Here is a 20,692-nt window from a genome sequence, read left to right as displayed (position 1 = left end):
GTAGATAGTTCAACATTGAGATTTGCAAAGTTTTCATATTGTTCAAGCAAATTCTTGTATGCTTCTTGTGAACTACCTAGCTCTTCTTTTAAATTTTTGAGCTTCTTTTGTTGACTAGTGCAAACTTTAGCATATTTAAGATTTTGTTGCACAATTGTATTATAAGAAGGCAAATCATCATCACTATCGCTTTCACTAGAGGATGGACTTTCATTACCTCGTGCCATAAGGCACACACGAGAAGAGCTTGATGATGAGTGCTTGCGCCCTCGCCTCTTGTGATGATCTACTTCACTTGAAGAATCATCCCATGACCTTATTGATGTGAGGGCTTTGTTCTTGCATGCCTTCTTCTTTGCCTTGGGTGTGGGCTTGTTTGGACAAACTTCTACAAAGTGCCCCAACTCGCCGCATCCATAGCATCCTCTCTTTCTTTGCTCATTTCTTTGATTAGTGAAAACGAGGTCTTGAATTTGGAAGGGCACACCCTTGACATTGAGCCTTACGATCATCTTCTCCACCTTTTTGATAAGTTTGATTGATTCTTCATCAAGGTTAGAGGTGGATGAGGAAGATTGATCATTATCACTTGATTCTTGTTCATCCTCATCCTCATCCTCATCTTCTTCTTCTTCACTTGAGGAGCTTGAGCTTGAGCTTGACTCAACTTTCTTGCCCTTCATCTTTTTCTTCTCGCTACAAGCGAGAGCTTTGCCTTTGCTTGATGAAGATGCTTCTCCTTGACCCATCTTATGTGACATTTCAAATGCCACTAGCTTGCCAATGACAATGCCCGGGGTCATGGTGCTCAAGTTCTCCATGTTGTGAAGGATGGTGATGATGCTTGCATATTTCTTTTGTGGTAGAACAGAGATGATCTTCCTCATGATGTCCGCATCATCTAGCTTTAATAATCCTATTGAATGGAGCTCATTGATAATTAGATTCAATCGAGAATACATATCACGAACAAGCTCATCATCATTCATAGCAAAGGAATCATAATTTTACTTAGCTAGACAATGTTTTTGCTCACGGACATTACTTGTGCCATCATGGAGCTCTTGGAGTTTTAACCAAATTTCATGTGCCGTATTTAAGGTGAACACTTGGTTAAACACATCCATGCTAAAAGATTCAAACAAGCAATTCTTAGCTCTAGCATTAAAATGCATTTCTTTTTTGTCACTCTTTGTGGGCTTTTCGGGATTCTTAATGGGTTTCATCCTATCACGAGTGACTCTCCATATACCTAAATCAACCGTCTCAAGGTGGCAAGCCATTCTAGCCTTATAGTAGAGGAAGTTAGTGCCATCAAATTGTGGAGGCCTAGCGGTATCCATCCCAACCACTCTACAACAGCGTCGGCTCAACGGTGGTTAAGCCAAAGATCCAAATATGAGCCAACTGGCTCTGATACCAATTGAAGGGACCATAACGCCTAAGAGAGGGGGGGGTGAATTAGGCAACTTAATAATTCTAACTCTAAACTATGGTCTCTTTTTCTAACCTTAGTAAAACCTATGCAAAAGATAAACTATCTAAATGTGCAACTACGGTTTTCCTAGTGTGTTGCTATCTCTACCACAAACGTAGTAAAGTAATCAATGTAAATGTGGAAGCTAAAGAGCAAGGTAGAGATATGCAAACTCCTGTCGACGACTTTAGTATTTTTACCGAGGTATCGAGAAGCGCGCAAGCTTCCCCCTAGTCCTCGTTGGAGCCCCTCGCAAGAAATCTCTCGCAAGGGCCAAGCTCCCGGTCGAGTAACTCCGTGGATAGCCTCGGGCCTTCCCCACGCGCAAGTGGGTCTCTGACGTGCCTTTCGGCAAGCCTCTCCCGGATACTCCCTGCCGTCTTCACTATCAAGCTTTCGGCCAAAATGCCGCGGGCCTTGTTCCCTCCGGTACACGGTGGCGGCCACACCACAAACACGGTTGGTGTGATCTCGCAAGACTTTAAGCCCCTCCGATGTACAACAATGGTGCTCGCAAGCACCGGGTGGTAAGAGGTATTCAAACCTCACTAAACACTAGGCCTAAACCTAGAGCAAGCGCATAAGCGGTGGTCTAATCAACCTAAGCACTTCGCAAAGCACCTACGCTAATCACCTGATGAAACATTAAGCACTATATAAGTGGAGATCACTAAAATGGTGTATCAACACCCTTGGTATGTTTCCTCAGCTCCACACTACTCAAATAGCCGGTTGGGGGGTCTATTTATAAGCCCCACTGAGAAAGTAGCCGTTAGGGACGAAATCCCGCTTTTCTGCTACTGATCGGACTCTGACCAGCGTCCTGTCAGTACTGACCGGACGCATCCGGTCACGAAAACGGCTCTCTAGAACCTTACTGATGTTGACCGGACTCTGGCACTCAGCGTCCTGTGCAGCGTCCTGTGCATCGGAGCGTCCGGTGCAGCGTCCTGTGCAGCGTCCGGTCGCAGCTGTTGACTCTGCTGTTGCTTGATCGGAGCGTCCGGTGCAGCGTCCGGTGCAGTGTCCTGTGCAGCGTCCTGTGCAGCGTCCTGTGCAGCGTCCTGTGTATCGGAGCGTCCTGTGCAGCGTCCTGTGCCCTCTGTGAGCTCGTTTCTTCGCGATCTTGCGTCCGGCTTGGTTCCTATCTTTATGCTTGGACTTTGCTTGATATCTTGTGTCTTTTCTTGTGCTCCTAAGGTCTTGCTTATGGTGTTGATCATCGAATCATCATGTCGCCTTTGTCCAAGTCACGTCTTGCACCCTGTTGGACTATAAAACAAACACTTGCAAATTCATTAGTCCAATTTGGTTGTGTTGGTCATCAAACACCAAAATCCAAAGTAAATAGGCCAAGAGTCCATTTTCCTTACAACCTTCTTGCTTGTGTAGCAAAGAAGTAGCTCCCTTGCGTGGCTAATTTGGTTTGTATAACCTTGTTAGTCACATTGCTTAGTTTGTGTAGCTAAGTATTTGCGCTCTCTAATTTGGCATTGGTTGCCTTGTTATTGAGCATTGCTAGTGAGCTTAGGAGCTTTGTGCTTTTGCTTACTAGAATTGTGTAGAAGCTTTCCGATGTGCAAAATACTAGTGGCATAGGTTTGTATGACCTTGCTCATAGAATTGGATAGGTGAGCTCCAGCTAGCCCGCATCTTTGTTGGCTAACTAGGATCTTTATAAGGTGCTTGTGAACTTCGATAAAGGGGTATAGTTTTGGCTAGACCGATTGTTTTAATTCCGCATTTGTTTAGGTTAGCCGACGCGATTAAATTTAGAAAGGACTATTCATATCCTCCCTCTAGTCCGCCATCTCGACCTTTCAGCAGGCTATGCATGCGGACGGGGGAGCAAGCGGGCTGGCTGGCGACCGAAGCTGGGGTCGCGCAATGGTTTCTGATGGGCCGTTGTGCTGGTCCGTTCAGTGGGAGTGTGCCTAGGTTACCGCTCTACGGAATCCTATCCCATCGGACGTCCGGGCACCAGCAATTCCTTAACAACTATCCTTGCCAAGCACTCCATGATCCTATCTGTTACATGTTTGTTAACACTCCCCCTCAATCTGATGGTCTGAGTTTGAGATTGCTCTTGAACATCTCCTGCTGTTATACGATGAGAGGCTTTGTAAAATCATCTGCTACCTGATCTTTAGAAGAAAAATGTTTAATTTCAAGTTTTCTTCGTGCTACCCGTTCACGTACAAAATGATAATCATCCTCTATATGTTTAATATGTGCATGAAACACAGGATTTGCAAAAAAAACTTAGCTCTAATATTATCACACCATAATTTAGCAGCTCTTGGTGCTTGAATCCTGCAAAGTCTAAATCCACATGATCTGGGTTGTTGTGTTGGCTAAAGCTTTATATTCAACTTCAGTGCTTGACCTCGACATTGTTGCCTATTTCCGAGCACTCCAAGATATTAGATTGGGGCCGATCATCAATACTTCCTGCTCAGTCCGTATCTGAAAAACCACTAACAGATAAAGAGGAAGATTTATTCATTGTTAATCCAACCATTGTTGTATGCTTTAAATATCTCAATATTGTCTTCACTATTGTCCAATGGTTTGTCCTTGGAGCATGCAAGAACTAACAAACCTTGTTCACAGGAAAGGAAATATCAGGTCATGTCAAAGTCAAGCATTGTAAGGCACCAACTATACTTCTATATTGTGTAGCATTATTTGTTCCAAGAGGTGATCCTTCATAAGCCGAAAGTTTCTCACTTGTTGAAACGGGCGGTACTTAACGGCTTGCAGGCTGTCATCCCAACCCGACCCAACACATCTTTAGCATACTTTTCTCGTGTAAGCACAATCTCCTCACGTATCTTGTTTACCTCAATGCCAAGAAAATAGTGAAGATTTCCCACGTCTTTTAGTGCAAATTCTTTGTTTGGATCTTGCAAAGTGCTTGAATTGCTTTAGATGTTGAACCGATGAATATGATATCATCATCATATGTGAGAACAAAAATTGTAACACCCCCTTTATTATAAAACAATAATGATGTATCAGCTTTGGATGACCTAAAATCAAGATCAATCGACTTTTCACTCAATCCTGAATACCATACTCTAGGCGCCTGTTTTAACCCATACAAAGCTTTATTTATCTAGCTTGCAAATAAAATTAGGTGTAGACTGACTTTCATAATCAGGGGGTTGTTTCTATAAACTCCTTCCCTGTAGAAAACCATGCAAGAAAGCATTTTTAACATCTACTTGGCGCCATGTCCATCCTCTAGAGATAGCAATAGACAACACGGTTCTAATGGTAGTTCATTTGACAATTTGACTAAATATGTCTTCATAATCTATACTATATCTTTGTTTAAAGCCTTTAGCAATCCCCACCGGCGATGTCTTCTGCGCTCCGTCTCATGTGACCGTTTGGGACGGGCATCGTCGGTCCACCGTTCCTGCACTCGGCACTAGTTTTTCATAAGAGCCATGTACTCTAAATCCATAGCTTTTTTTTCCCCAATCTTTATCATTTGTGGTTCTCCTGACAGATCTTTATCATGCAAAGCTTTTTCTAAATTTTGTGGTTCTCCAGACGAATATTTCTCATGCAAAGCCTTTTCTAAATTTTGTGGTTCTCCATACGAGTGACGGGAGCAATCCTCTCGACGCAGGTGATGGGAGCGGTGCGCCAAGGGCCAAGGCCCTGCGGAAATGGGACCATGTGAAGCGAATCCCTTGGTTCTGGCACGAGAAAGCGACAGCCAGCCTAGCTAACACGCCAACATGGCGACAAAGTTGTTGTGGCGCAGAAGAACACGTGAGGCCGCAGGCAAGCCGCCGCGGCGCACTCGGACGACGCACCATGTCGTGCCGCATATGATTCCTGCCTCGCAAGAAAACAAAACAAGGCAGGGGCAGGCGCGCGCGCAAGGGAGAAGGGAAGGGCCGAAGGGAGCACGACACCATCACCATATGTGTCCATGCACCAAGGAGGAGTCCATGGATCCTTCTGAGAAGTGAGAAGCAAGCGTGCGCGACATGTGCTGTTTCCATGTGCGTGCCGTCGCCGCGTACAAACACTGCCACAGTGGCACATGCATTCTACTGCACGTAGCTGCACATATATTTATATATATACTCTTCTTTATTTGGAGGAAGGTGTGAGAGGAATCTATATGGAATCTGCGTCGACTTTTTGCAACTGATGGGCACTAGTTTCACGGTCTGCCTGGTCGCTGCCATGAAAAATACAAGTGGGAGAAAACCTCTTATTCAGAGATTCGCACAATACTCATGAGTCGTGAACTGTTCGACTAACTCAAGACATTAACATCATATAACACTAAGTCATAACACAACTACAAAAACGGCACTCTAAATTAGCCCCGACACGAAATACAAACACAACGTTGCAAGGCTGTGGTTTTTTATCCTTTATTAAACAGGGTTGATTGGTTTCAGACGAACAATTCTTTAACAATACATTTATCACCACAGATGAGGGCTCATAACAGATAGCATTCGTTAGCAGCAACAGACCAATCAAAGTAGCAAAAGAACAGTGTAGCTAGTGAATAATCCCAGCAGCCACAAAATTAAGTTATTCAATATAAGATAGCTACAGAACACGAAAAGGATTGCACCTTGTGACTGCCCATCACGCGAGGATGGCTCTTCCATTCCCTTGTTCACCCCCATCTCCTCCTCCACCGAGCTTCAGCGAATCACTGCCCACAGCATCAGGGACAAGAGAGACAGGGCAGAGCTCGATGACCTTGTTTTTAGCTTTGTTGATTCTTTATAAAACAAAAGTGTTCCATCTCAAACAGTTCTACTGGTAACAGCCTTACTTTGTTCTCGTACATAACCTAAAAAACCATTCATTATTTGAAGATAAGAAAAAGTAGGCTGTAGTATGCAAAATCTATTGGCGGAGAATTTTAGAATTCAGATTGAGGGAAAATGTATTTCGGTTGTTTACATTCAAGTATATAACTTTAAGTACGAGGGACTACTGCATGTAATCAGATCTATTCTATGATAAAACCTCCTTAAGGCAACCACACTGAATGTTGAACTTTTAGGTGTCATAAAGTTCAAATACGTAATAAAGTGAGAGAAAACAAGAACCATACATCAATCAGTGTGACGAACCAATAAGCTGCTACGCTGTTACTAGACCCAAACTTTGGAACACCATCACAAAGTGGTGTGACGGAGATCTTATCCTAGAAGGCTAGAACTGATAGACTTACAGCTATTCATAGAACAGGTCCATAAGCATAGAGCAGTAGTACTGCACGTAGCTGCAAGTACTGTTCTTTATTTGGAGGAAGGTGTGAAAGGAATCTATATGGAATCTGCGTCGAGCAGTAGTGCAGTACCACTGCAACTGAGGGGCACTCACTAGTTTCACGGTCTGCCGGCCGCGCACGACCCCTAGCTCAGCCAAGTGACAGATCCCCGACATGTTCGCTCCAACTTATAAGCCCGGCTTATCAACAATGGTGCAGTATTTTTTTCTCGCAACAAAACAGCAGCAGCCGCAAAAACCATCATTTGAGTCACTGGGTGTAGGTAATGCATTGGCGCTGTGTCGATATACCACTGCAATCCGTACGGAGAAATCCAATGGAGAAACTGAGGCAACACGCAATGCAAGGTTCCATTGTCTGTCCCTCTCCCTCATATGTGCAACAAGCGGCACCAAGACCCCCTGTAGCCACCTCTTTTTCACTTGTGCCGTTGTGCTATCGATTTCTGAGCCACTGCAGTCACAATCTCACAGAAGACAGCCAGACCACTCCCTTAACGAGTGACAACCCTTGAATAAGGCATGTTTAAAACGATGACTAGTATTGGGTAATGGCACATATGATTCTATCTTCAAAATAAACAGTGCCAGGTCCCTTCTAGTTTCAGAGACAGAAATTTGAGTATCCAGTTCCGCCAATCCAACACAAGAAATAAAAATGCAAGCCGCACTCAATTCTTAATAGAAAACTCTATTTCAAATCAGCCTCTCACTAGAGAAAGCTCTAAGTGCTATGAAAAATACAAGTGGGAGAAAACCTCCTGATTCAGAGATTGCACAATACTCATGGACTGTTCAACTAACTCAAGATATTAGCATCACATGACACTAAGTCATAACACAGCTACAAAAACGGCACTCTAAATTAGCTCCGACACGAAATACAAACACAATGTTGCAAGGCTGTGGTTTTCTGTCCTTTAATCAGGGTTGATTGGTTTCAGACGAAAAAGTCTTTAACAATACATTTATCACCACAGATGAGGGCTCATAACAGAGACCATTTGTTCGCAGCAACAGATCAATTAAGGTAGCAAAACAAACAGTGTAGCTAGTGGATAATCCCAGCAGCCAAAAAATTAAGTTATTCACCTCATGTAAGAATTAAAGCGTAAATCCAATATAAGATAGCTACAGAACAGGAAAAGGATTGCACCTTGTGACTGCCCATCACGCTGAGGATGGCTCTTCCATTCCCTTATTCACCCCACCTCCTCCTCCACCGAGCTTCAGTGAATCACTGCCCACAGTATCAGACATAGGAGAGACAGAGCATTATTTTTAGCTTTATTGATTCTTTATAAAACAAAAGTGTTCCATCTCAAACAGTTCTACTAGTCCAGCCTCGGCTGTACATAACAGCCTTACTTTGTTCTCGCACATAACTAAAAAAATCATTCATTATTTGAAGATAAGAAAATGTAGGCAGTAGTATGCAAAATCTATTGGCGAAGAATTTTAGAATTCAGATTGAGGGAAAAATATATTTCTGTTGTTTACATTCAAGTATATATTTTTAAGTATGAGGGACTACTGCATGCGATCAGATATATTCTATGATAAAACCTCCTTAAGGCAACCGCACTGAATGTCGAACTTTTAGGTGTCATAAAGTTCAAATACAGAATAAATGCTTGTCTGCATATATTGAGGCTGAGACAAACTGAAACGTGATAGAGTTAGAGAAAACAAGAACCATACATCAATCAGTGTGACGAACCGATAAGCTCCTGTGCTGTTACTAGACCCAAACTTTGGAACTCCATCACAAAGTGGTGTGACGGAGATCTTATCCTAGAAGGCTAGAACTGATAGACTTACAGCTGTCCATAGAACAGGTCCATAAGCATCGTCTTCCCTGTACTGACACCACCATAGAGGTAAAGCCCTTTAACTGGAGCATAGGTAGAAGGATGAGTAATGAGACCGGACCATAGCCATCGACTCCTTCAATATCAAAGATTAAGGTTAAGATAATGCACTATATACAAATTACAAAATATGTGACCTCAGTGCACTGAAACTGCTCTTACCGTCCTGATTGCTCAGATGACTTATATCTATCCAGCTGGCAGTCTTCTTCATTCTCAATCAACTCCTCATAGAGCCTTTGTAATTGTTGGTGGGAGAACTTTTTACCACAGCATTGATGGAAGCTATCCTGGAAATGAACCTTTGGTCAGAGACCAGAACAACACCTGAAAGCTATCGCCATCTACTAGCTCTCTTCCTGATGCTAGTCTCTTCATATTCCACCATCGGGCCACCTCTTCCAATATAGTTCAGTACTGCCCACTAGCAAACACATTCCCATCACCCCCACAATCTGAATCAACTAATTCTTCATCATCGGCAAGCTGTGAGGCCAGGATATCCAATACGGCAGCAATACCTCCCAACTCAGGCCCCAGGTCCTCCCCGGCGACGAACTCGCGCACCACGTTGTCCACCTCGATCATGCTGCACCCGGGCATCTTCCTCGTGCTCCGTCTCCGTATCTCCTTCCTCGTACTCGCCACGTCGCCCCACCGGCCCGCAGCGGCATACACGTTGGCCAGCATGACAAGGTTGCCCACATCCCCTGGCTCCAGCTCGACGAGCCGCTCGGCCGCCACCACGGCTGTGTCGACGTCGCTGTGGCTGCGGCACGCGCTGAGCAGTGACCCCTATGGTGTCGAGCGCGCGTTGGATTCGCCCTGAGCGACCGAGGAGGTCGACGACGCAGCCGTAGTGCTCGACGCCGGGTTCCACACCATAATCTTCCTTCATTCAATCGAAGTAGCGCAGATCTTCGTCCAGGAGCCCAGCGTGGGAGCAGGCCAACAAGAGCCCCACGAATGTGATGCCATTTGGCATCACCCTTCCTTCTCTATCCATCACCTTAAACAGCCTGACAGCCTCGCGTGCTCTCCCGTGTGCCGCGAGGCCACCAATTGCTGTGCTCCATGAGATGACATCCTTCTCGGACATGCCATGGAACAGCTGCAGCGCTTTCTCGATGCTCCTGCACTTCCCGTACATCTCCATCAGCGCGTTGCAAATGTATATCTTTCCCAGCATGCCGTGCTTGTTGCAGTAAGCATATATCCACCGGCCAAGCTCCAGGGCGCCAAGTTGGGCACAGGCCGGCAGCACCGCGACGATGCTCACGTCATCTGGTTCGAATCCTTCCATCTGCATCAGCCTGAACACCTCGACCGCACCTGTGAAGTCCCCAACCGCGGTGTATCCTGACACCAAGGCGGTCCAGGAAACCACCGTCTTGTCAGGCATCGAATGGAACAATTCCCGTGCCTTCCTCATCTGCCCCATTCTCGCGTGCGCAGAGATGAGAGTGTTCCAGGAGACCACGTCCTTCTCCCGCATTCCATCGAACACCTTGCGCGCGAGCGACAAATCCCCGCAACGCGTATACATCTCGATCAGGGAGTTCTTTACGATGGCGTGTGACTCGCACCCGGACCTCGCCACGTGCGCGTGCACCTGCCTGCCGAGCTGAGAAGCCGCAGGCCTTGAGGAGGAACGGGTACGTGAACCGGTAGCCGACGGAGAAGCCGCCGCTCGAAGAAGTGTGCGGGAGGCACCTGAGCATGCGGACGTAGACCTCGACCGCGTCGCAGTGGAGGTGGTTCTGCGCGTAGGCCTTGATCATGGCGTTGTGGAGGTGGAAGTTCGGGGCGGGGACCAGGGTGAAAACCCGCGCGGCGTGCGCGGCGCGGCCGTGGCCGTTGCAGATGTGCACGATCTGGGTCGCGACGTAGCTGCTCTGGGAGAGGCACAGCCGCACGGCGAGGCCGTGCGCTCGGAGGAAGTCCCGGAACGTGGCGCAGGTGCGGAGCCTCGCGATGACCGCGTCCTCCAGCTGCCACAGCGACGGCGCCGCCATGGCATCAACAGACAACAGCCGCAAGGTGTTCCACGAATCGGCCGGCGGTTGTTGTGCTTTGGTGTCTGGTGAGTTTTTCCGTGGATTTGATTTGCGTGTGGCATTAAACAAGTGACAAATCTACTCATCTGTATTTTTTCAATTACACAAACAAACATGCAAGTACATTTCTAGGATGCACGGCACTACCAATACAAGAACACAGTTCTATGTGAATGTGAAATAAAAAAAATACTGACAGCAGCGTACTAAACAGGACGTTGGAACATCTTTTCGACGCGTCAAACGGCAAGCAGCTAATGGTAACGACAAATTGTGTAAGGGCATGTTTAGTTCCCAAAAAATCTTGCGCAGTATCCATCACATCGAATCTTGCGGCACATGCATGGAGTACTAAATGTAGACGAAAAAAAAACTATTTGCACAGTTGAGCGAGAAATCGCGAGACGAAACTTTCGAACCTAATTAGTCCATAATTAGACACTAATTACCAAATACAAACGAAAGTGCTACAATAACCAAAACCCAAATTTTTTTTTTCATCCAAACGCGCCCTAAACGTGGCCTAAACCAGAACATGTCACCTCCGTCCAAAATAAGTATCGCTGATATTTGTGCCCATTCAGCAAGCAGTGTATGGTAATGACAAATTTTCTAAACCAGAACACAGAACATATTACCTACGTCTCAAAATAAATATCACTATAGTATTTGTACCGCTTAAACTCTGTTAAGTTTAACTAGATTTATAAAAAATATTAGCAACATAAGTTTATTATAAAATAGATTTAACGATTTATCGAATGATACTAATTATGTAGTATACATATTAATATTTTTTTATATTTATTTAGTCAAACTTAAAACGTTTTGACTTTTTAAGAAGCGAGAACGATCCTTATTTTACGCGGGAGGAAGTATATATAAACTGGATAAGCCAAGTCTAGTATTTCTCTCTTTGCACCTGGTACTAACTTAAGAGGACACACTGCAGTAGAGTGTTCCATCTGAAACGATATAAAAGAGTCCATACGCTCAAGTTCTTGGCCGTGATACAGATCACAACGTCGAAGCACCACGTTCCAAAACTCAAATCATAGCTGGATAAAACATAAGCTGAACAAACAGATGGCGTGCTTCAAAGTCCAAAACTAAGCATAGCTCGGTGTAACATTCTCTCCTATCAGTGTTCGGTGATCTCACTGATTATGCTATATTGAGTCATGAAAATTGTTTGACACCATAAAATCTCCAGTGCAGGGACCAGAATCAAGCCCGCATCATTTGGCATGAATCTTTGGTCGAGATGAACATATAGTTGGGTGCTCAGATATATCCTGCAATAACATCATGGAGTTGATGATTTACATGTGTTCTGTTCAACTATTGTACCTGCTGACCATGATGCAGTCTGTTCCTTGCACAGCTAAAAGCAAAGATGACAGCTCAGACTCATGATATATGCACAAACAATAATGGATAATAGTTTCATATTTTTTTAAGGATGTCATGATAATAATTGTAGCAAAACAAGTTAACCAAAAGAAAACTGCTTCCCAATTATTAATTAATTTAAGGTTCTTGAAAAGACAATTTATGTGTATCCAATCCAATCTAAGCCCTATTAGCGAAGCAAATATTGTTTTCAGTCCCCAGAATGTTTGTTCAGTCATATGTGATTCTACATATTATTAGTGCTAGATATTAGAAGCTCCTACTAAGCCTGTACTGATACAAACTTTGTACCCTTCTCTGCAGTCTGCACATTCAGTTTATGGAAATATTGGATGGTTTTAACCATTTGGTCTACATAGCAGATATACTCCTATGCTCAATTTCAAGTGTGGTACGAGTGTAAGGACAATGCATAAATGAAATAAGAGAAGCAGTTAAAAAGATGGCTATTATTGGGTAATGGACTAATCTCTATATAGGAATCTTGCACCAAAAGCAGGCATGTGGATCGGGCCACGTCACCCGTTAACCCATTAACTGTTAGATCAAGCCAACTCGCGACGTGAACCGTCCGATGCAGATGACGGCGGGTCTATCGCCCATTAAGCGGAGAATATTCGCGAACCCGCTCGGGCTACAACCTCTTCCCCTCCCCGCCTCGTAGTCACGAGCATCGAGAAAGCGCCAATCTCTGGCCTGTCGCCCTCCGCCATCTGCTTATTGCGCCGCCAACGCCTCCCTCTGCACACCGTCCTCTGCTGACGACCCTCTTATGCCTCTCTCCGCACACCGTCCAGCTGTGCCCTAATTATATGGCCCGCGTGCACCTGTCATTGTCCTTAAAGACCTCTGACTACTACACACGAGAGCCAGATAATTCAAGTAGTCTGTCGGGTGTCCTCGAGAAACCCTGAATCATCTACATTTTACAACTCATACAGGATCACATGGAGTTACCACAACAATATAACATTTGTTACAAAATAATAAACATCGGAGTGCGGAAGATTTATAATATTAGTTTACAAAACATGTTCCAGTAAAAACTTAACTTTTAAGTTCCAACAGGTGAGTAGGACTACAGAAGCAACTTAGGTGAAACACCTAAGGTAGGAGAGACAACCAGATCATATCAAGCCCACTGACATGACCTCGTTTAGCAGCATAAGTCAGAACCTGCAACAGAGGTTAACAAATCCTGAGTACTTAAGGGTACTCAACAAGTCTTACCCGACTAAAAGAAAAGACTCCAAGGGTATGCAGGCTTAAAGGAAAGTTTGAAGCAAGACTAACTTTTGCAGAAGAGCTTACTACAAGTGGATCCTTACTTTTCATGTTTTAGTTGAGTATTGAGTTATTATCAGTATCCAATTTGCACCTATTCTATATCAAGCACTTCTTTAAGCATCTCATCTCATCTCATCTCTTTTCCACAAGTAACCATGTGAAAGGTCCTTTTGTGGTTTTGGTAATTGAGTGACAACCTAGATGGACTAATTGTGTTTATGTGAGATACACAGGTGATTAGTCCACAGGTACATGTGTGTGAGCAACATATGCCATGAAGGTGAAAATGGTTTAGAGATGTTGCAAAGCTCACACATATGATGATGAAGGAGCTCATTGCAAATGAGACATGACATTGAGTCATGTAATCAAGGTGGAGAAGATCAAGACAAGACTTGGCTTGATGGACCGGTTGCGAGCGTGAAGGGCAAGTTGGAGGCTTTGGAGCGATGGACCGTGTGGCGGTGAAGCTTAAGCAAGACTTGGCGCTGATGAACGAAGGCAACGGTGAAAAGAAAGTGAAGTCAAGATCGATGAACCAATATGATCATGTGATGATATGAAGTGGATCATATCATTGTTGATTGTGTTGGTGCATGTGTTGCATTGACATTGGAGGAGATGGAATGGAATGTGCAAGGCAAAGGTATAACTTAGGGCATTTCATTTCACCGGTCATAGGTGTGTAGAGAAGTTGATGACTGGGTTTAGGATAGATGGCCGTACTATCAAGAGGGGCAAACTTATTTGCATATCTGTCATCTAGTGCCATTCAAGTGATCTAACTTTGCATCGTTGCTAGGATTGAGTGGCGTGGCAAGTTGAGTGGCTAATCCTTTGAAAAATGATTGTGAAAATGCTAACACACATACACATAGTGGTGTACACTTGATGGTGTTAGCACATTTATAAAGGAGATGAAGTTGGAGTTGATGTGGATCAACTCGGCGATGGAACGGAGGTGAGAAGGGTTCAAACTCCACCGGCGGAGTGTCCGCCCATAGAGTGCGGACAGTCCGATGGTGCCACCAGCGCCCTATACAGAAAAGATAGGGTCTCACAGAGTGGACCGGACGCTGGTCACGTGGTGACCGGATGCTGGGGTCCTACGTCCGGTCAGTGGCAGCAGTGAGTGCGCGGTTTCGGTCTTTGACCGGACGCTGGTGCTGAAAGTGACCGGATGCTGGCAGGGTGCGTCCGGTCAGGCTGACATACGGTGACGTAAGCGACATAGAAAAGTTGGAGAAGGATCGGACGCTGATGCTGTGTCCGATCGTGACCGACCGGACACGTCCGGTCGCGACTAGTACCTTACTGGAAACGACCGGACGCTGGGGTTGCTGCGTCCGGTCACTTTGAGCAGCTGCGTCCGGTCATCACTTGACCGTTGAGATCAAGTGACTGAGGTTGAATGGAGGCGACACATGGCGAGCATCTGTTGACAGGACGCTAAGGTCCTGCATCCGATCGATACGACCGGAGCGTCCGGTCGTCCCGAGTTTTGCCTAGTGAAGGGGTAACGGCTAGTTTAGCCCGTGGGGCTATAAATAGAAGGTAGCCTCGGCCATGGCTGGTGCTGAGCACCTCGGAGGACTTTTGTGTCCATGCTTGTGAGTGCTTGGGAGCCCTCCATCTCACATATACTTAATAGTGATCATTCGATTGTGTGAGAGAGTGATTCTAGTACGATTGCATCGTGAGGTTGCATTAAGTGGCACTACATGATCGAGTTGCAAGCCGGTGGTGCTTGTTACTCTTGGAGGTTGCCACCTCCTAGACGGTTCAGTGGTGGTTTCCGTCGAAGCCCGCAAGAAGCTTGTGTGGTGCTCCGGAGAAGAGCTTTGTGAGGGGCATTGTGCTCGCCCCGTGGAAGCCGTGAAGAGCAACTCTAGTTGAGCGTGTCATTGAGCTACCCTCACTTTTGGGGTAGGTTCTTGCGGTGCCCGACGTGCGGGCTTGGCGGGTGATACCAATTAGCTGCCGAACCACCAAGTGAGCGGTCGACACAACGGGAACTAGCGTGTTGGCAAACACGTGAACCTCGAGAAAAAAAATCACCGTGTCAACCTTGTTCATCCCATTAGTTTGCAATCCTCTTTCACAAGCTTGTATTTATATTTCATATACATTGTACTTGTGTAGTTGCTTTTGTAATTAGCTAGCTTGTGTAGCTTACTAGTTACTTTCTTGCTTGTGTAGCATAGAAGTAGCTCCCTTGCGTGGTTAATTTGGTTTGTGTAACCTTGTTAGTCGCATTGCTTAGTTTGTGTAGCTAAGTAATTGCGCTCTCTAATTTAGCATTGGTTGCTTTATTATTGAGCATTGCTAGTGAGCTTAGGTGGCTTTGTGCTTTTGCTTACTAGCTTGTGTAGGAGCTCCCTTATTGCTTGAAGTACTAGTGGCATAGGTTTGTGTGACCTTGCTTCTAGAATTGGTTAGGTGAGCTCTAGCTAGCCTGGCACCTTTGATTGCTTAATTAGTATCTTTGGAAGGTGCTAGAGAACATAAATAAAGGGGTGTAGTCTTGGCTAGACCGATAGTTCTAATTCCGCACTTGTTTCGGTTAGCCGACGCGATTAATTTTAGAAAGGACTATTCACCCCCCTCTAGTCCGCCATCTCGATCTTTCACCATGTTCCATTGATTAACTACGATGTATGGTCAGAGGATCAGGTCTCCTTCTCTGAGAAACACGGCGATTCGAATCGATTTGGCCCAGCTAGGGTTTCCTTATCACATGACATATGCAGGTCCTAGACCTACATATATCAACCCTCACTCAGATCCTCTAAAATGTGAACCAGTCCACGCTACCCGAGAGCACAGTACTCCACCGCCCTACGTCATCAATGATGTTTCCGTAGGGTGGATACATGCTACTCTCGTCATCTCCCACTCCCAGTGCATGGTTAGCTTTTCTCATAATAGAATAGTCGAGGTATTAGGCTTACCGGAGTATGTGGTAGTACTATAAAGTCCCAACCACACGGTGCCCTACAACGAACGGTCCTTAATCAACATAGGCGGAGCACTACACCGATTCATTTCACGATGCAAGCTACCCGCCCGGTCTCCATTTAACATTATTATCATTATGGTATTCTCATGACCCATCAACAGAGCTAAGACAAGCAAGGTAAACCTATTTCCCACGAATGATGAAATCATCATTCGACTTCTATTGAAATCTAAGCATTACTAAGCATAAGAGATACCGACCTATTCATACTAGCAGGGTACGATTAAGAATACCTAAAATCAAGGTAATCATGTAGCAACAGTATTCGACCAACTCCTAATTACTTAATGAAACTTAAAGTGTAATTAAGATTTGTAAATACTAGAGAAGGGTTCATGATCCGGGGCTTGCCTACGTTGTAGAGGAGGTTAGTCCACAGAGGATCACAGGGGTTAACTTGGCACCAACACCATGGATGGATGAACTTCCTCCGAAACTTGATCAACACGAGTCTTCTCACTCTCGTAAGAACTACACGCCATAAATGATGCTTTGCTTAACATGATGGAATGCATGACATGATGCATGACGAAGGACACACAAGTGCATAGCAGAACTTAAACTAATCTAAGAAAGTTGAATATAACTTTCCTTCGCGGTACAACTAGGGTCACACTTCACAAAGCATTTGAATTATTTGGTTATTAAGTCATTTATGTGGTTAATAATTAAGTAACACCTATCACGTTATACTAGTCAAGCATGACAAGGTACTTTACTAACATTACACAAAATTCAACTATGAAAACAAACAAGGATCATCACATGACCTAATCACATGCATATTCTAACTAATCATTTGGGTAACTATTTTATTTATTAACTAACAAGTTAATTAGTTATTTATCATAAGAGAATTGCACTAACATGCACAAACAAGTGATTAACATGAAAATCATTCACATGGCTTCATCACTTACTCAAAATATTGCTTACATGAAGTAATCAAGACTTCCATACATGCATCTATTAGTTTGATATTTAATTAAGCCATTTTAATTAATAAATAAGTTGATTCAAAGCATAGCAATCAAGTAAATTAATTGCCAAGGAACAACAGGGGTTTGAGTGTTCCAAGGTCCACAATCAAAGTGTAAAACACACCAAAGGTAGTTAAGCATTTCCCTAATTTATTTTATTATTTATTAAATAAAGAAAAAAGGCATTTAAACACATTTAAATTAATTAACCAAGTTAGAATTATTAAAATAGTACCATAATTTTTATGAAGGCAGTTATAAGCATGTAAAGCATAAAAAAAGTTTTATGATTAAATAATTATTATTTTAGCCTATAAAAATCATGGAAGGTCTATTTATTAATTAAAAGAGGTATTTTTTAAGCATACCAAAATTACTGAAAATGACCGATTCATATTTTCCCATGTAGAGCACATCATAACAAGGCTACTAAAAAAACTTCATATTTTTATCATGCTCCAAACATTAGTTATGAATTTCCAAAGTTCAACACATGTTTATATTTTTCTGAAAATCAAAACCGACGAAATTCTTTTCTCACCCACGCACAGCTAGCCTGGGTCACTGACGTGCGGGACTGAGTCAACAGCGCCGGCTGACCGCGCTAACCGCGGCAGCACCGGGCTTTGACCGATGATTTCTCGCCGACGGCGAGGTCTCCGGCGGTGGCGTCAATACCTACGTGCTCGGTATAACCTCGTGCATCAAACTACGAAGACGTTTGAAGTTCTAGGGCGCGGTAGCGACCATGCCGGCGACCATGGCGGACCGGCGGTGCTCCGGCACGTCGGCGCGACACATGGTGAGGTCTCCGGTGACGCGAAGGTCACGGGAGTGCTCACCTCACTCACGCAAACACGCCTCCGTTATTGATTGACCAAGCTAGGGTTAGCACCGAACTCGTCCGCGGCCATGGCGGACGGCGGAGCAGAGCTCGTCGGCGCGGCGGCGTTCCGGCTACTCCGGTGCGGTAAAGTCTAAACAGGCAACTCAGTTAGCACCAGGGGATCACTGTGACCTCGATGTGCCTGCTGGTTAGGTCGAGGACATGACGGAGCTAGGTGGCCGGCGTCGGAGGCGATGGCGATGGCACGAGCTCGCGACGGAGACGACGTTCCGACACGCACTGTGGATAAAAGGGAAAACCGATGAGCCGATGAGCATCGAGGCAACACAGGGAGTCCAAAACATCAAGGCAGAGAGCGGGATCTGCAGCGGTGAGAACTGGCCACGGTGAGATGGATCACGGCGGCACTGCGAACTTGCCACGACTAGAACCACGGCGCGGCCAACTCTGGCGGTGCTAGGTGCTGCGAGCTGGCTCAACAAGTGCGCAAAGGCGAGGCAGAGCTATGGGCGTGGTGAATTGGACGGTGGGTGAGCAGGCGCGACGAATTGGCCGGCGAGAGCAAGCTCGACGGCGGCGGAGCTGAGAGGAAAGAAGAAAGGAACAGCAGCCGGTGCAGCTTAAAACGGCGCAGGCTGAATATCTCATACCATTGCAACTTTTTGTATACTAATAGCCTATAGAACAAAAGACTACGTCAGCTTCTATCAAGTACTATTTTCTCTCAAAACAGTTCATGTAGTAACCTGCTGTAAACTACTACTCCATAATGTACTTATTTTTGCTCGCAAATCCTATGCGTATATATTGCTTTACCATATAAATTCATGTATTACAATTTCTTTGATTACTAATACATTACTGCATACAGCCACAATGATCTGGAAGAAAAGGCTAGCAGTAACAAGTTTAGTCCCTCGTTAGGAAACAATCAAGAAACTGCTTTATAATGTTAGTCCCTCGTTAAGACCAAACTGTGATGGATGGATGGATGAACAAATTGAGATTTATGTTACTTTCGTCATATTTATGAGGATCATAGTAGTATGTCTGTAGCAACAACTCAGTTGACAGTTGTACCAAGCTAATGCATGATCATGTTACTCTATGTCAAGTTTGCACATGTTACAACACCTCTCATTGCTACAAAGGCTAACAATCGTCTGATTGATCAATGATCACAGCATGCGCTCTCATGTAAATACTGACAATACAAAAGACAGCACGAGCATTTTTCTAACATAGTAACATATCTGTTTGGCAGTTCCACAACTAAACACCATTGATTTTGTCCCAAGACCCTGTTTACTTTTAGTTTTAGCGATGGAAAATTATAGCAGGTTTGAACTTTGAACTGGAAAAGAATTCATAGTTGGCAACAAGCTCTAGATTGTATATGCTTAGGAGTGATTAGTAATAAGAAAAGAGCCATTTTCAGTATTGAAACTTGGCAATAGCTGCATCAGTCAAATGCCTTGATGCCCTTCCATTGAGAAGCAACAGTCCACCTTGATGCACTTCCATTGAGAAGCAACAGTCAAACACCATATTCTACACTGGTCCAAATCTCACCTCGTCAGTCTTTTTGTGCTTTTTTCTGAGATCAGTAAAGCTGAACACCACAAATATTTTGTTTGCATTTTCATGCATCATAAGCTAATAAGTTTGGATGAAATATCTGAACCTACCACAACTCTTGTAAGCCACATTCAACTAGAGGTTTATGTTGGTATATAATGTATCCTGGCTTTTCTTGCATAAACTGTTCCTGAAACAATATGTGCACGTCTTCCTTGCAGGGACATTTAGAAAAGATAAATATTAACACTGAAGACATTCTCCAAAAATGCCAACAAGTTTCTGAGAGATATGAAAAGAGAACAAATGATATCTTTGCCTCCTGTTAAAATAAATTACTCACTACTAGCTATGTCAATAGAGGGAACCTTTTTTAATGACTCGAGATCTTCTTTACATTATTTGTGTTACTTATTTGATGTAATGGATATCAGTTTAATCCTTTGCAGTGACTGTTAATTCACACAGATGCCAATCAACAGAAAGCTACTTAAGAGTCCCTAACTTCAGTTATCCTTCCCTCACAACTACACCATATATTATCTCAATATGTTTAGAGGGCAGTGAATGTGGGCTGACTATGTTTGTTCAGTGCTTTGGATACAGTTATAAAACATATATACAGTGAGTTGTACTAAGTAGGCTTCGTCCTTTATAATGGAACAATGGACACCTTCAAAATTCACCTAAATCCCATTCAAAGCAAAGTTCCCTCCTATGTTATTGAAAGGACTGCAGTTCAGGATAAAACTAAAAAAATCTATGATATCCATAATCCAAAATAAATCATCACTCTCTCACTAAGAAAACATCTGGAGCCTGATTCACTTCAAAGAGCACTGGCTGATTCATTCTGACAAGCGCGCGGCACAGTAAATAA

At 44.2% G+C, this 20,692-nt stretch overlaps 1 pseudogene; it reads right to left on the bottom strand.

The window, feature by feature from the left end:
• Positions 1-5,945: 5,945 nt before the first annotated feature.
• LOC136496656 (pentatricopeptide repeat-containing protein At2g20540-like) lies at positions 5,946-10,646 on the bottom strand (annotated as a pseudogene).
• Between the last annotated feature and the right edge of the window lie 10,046 nt (positions 10,647-20,692).

Source organism: Miscanthus floridulus, chromosome 12, assembly GCF_019320115.1.
Source record: "Miscanthus floridulus cultivar M001 chromosome 12, ASM1932011v1, whole genome shotgun sequence".
Taxonomy (NCBI): domain Eukaryota; kingdom Viridiplantae; phylum Streptophyta; class Magnoliopsida; order Poales; family Poaceae; genus Miscanthus; species Miscanthus floridulus.
Note: the sequence above shows the minus strand (reverse complement) of the source record. Positions and strands in the feature narration are given on the sequence as shown.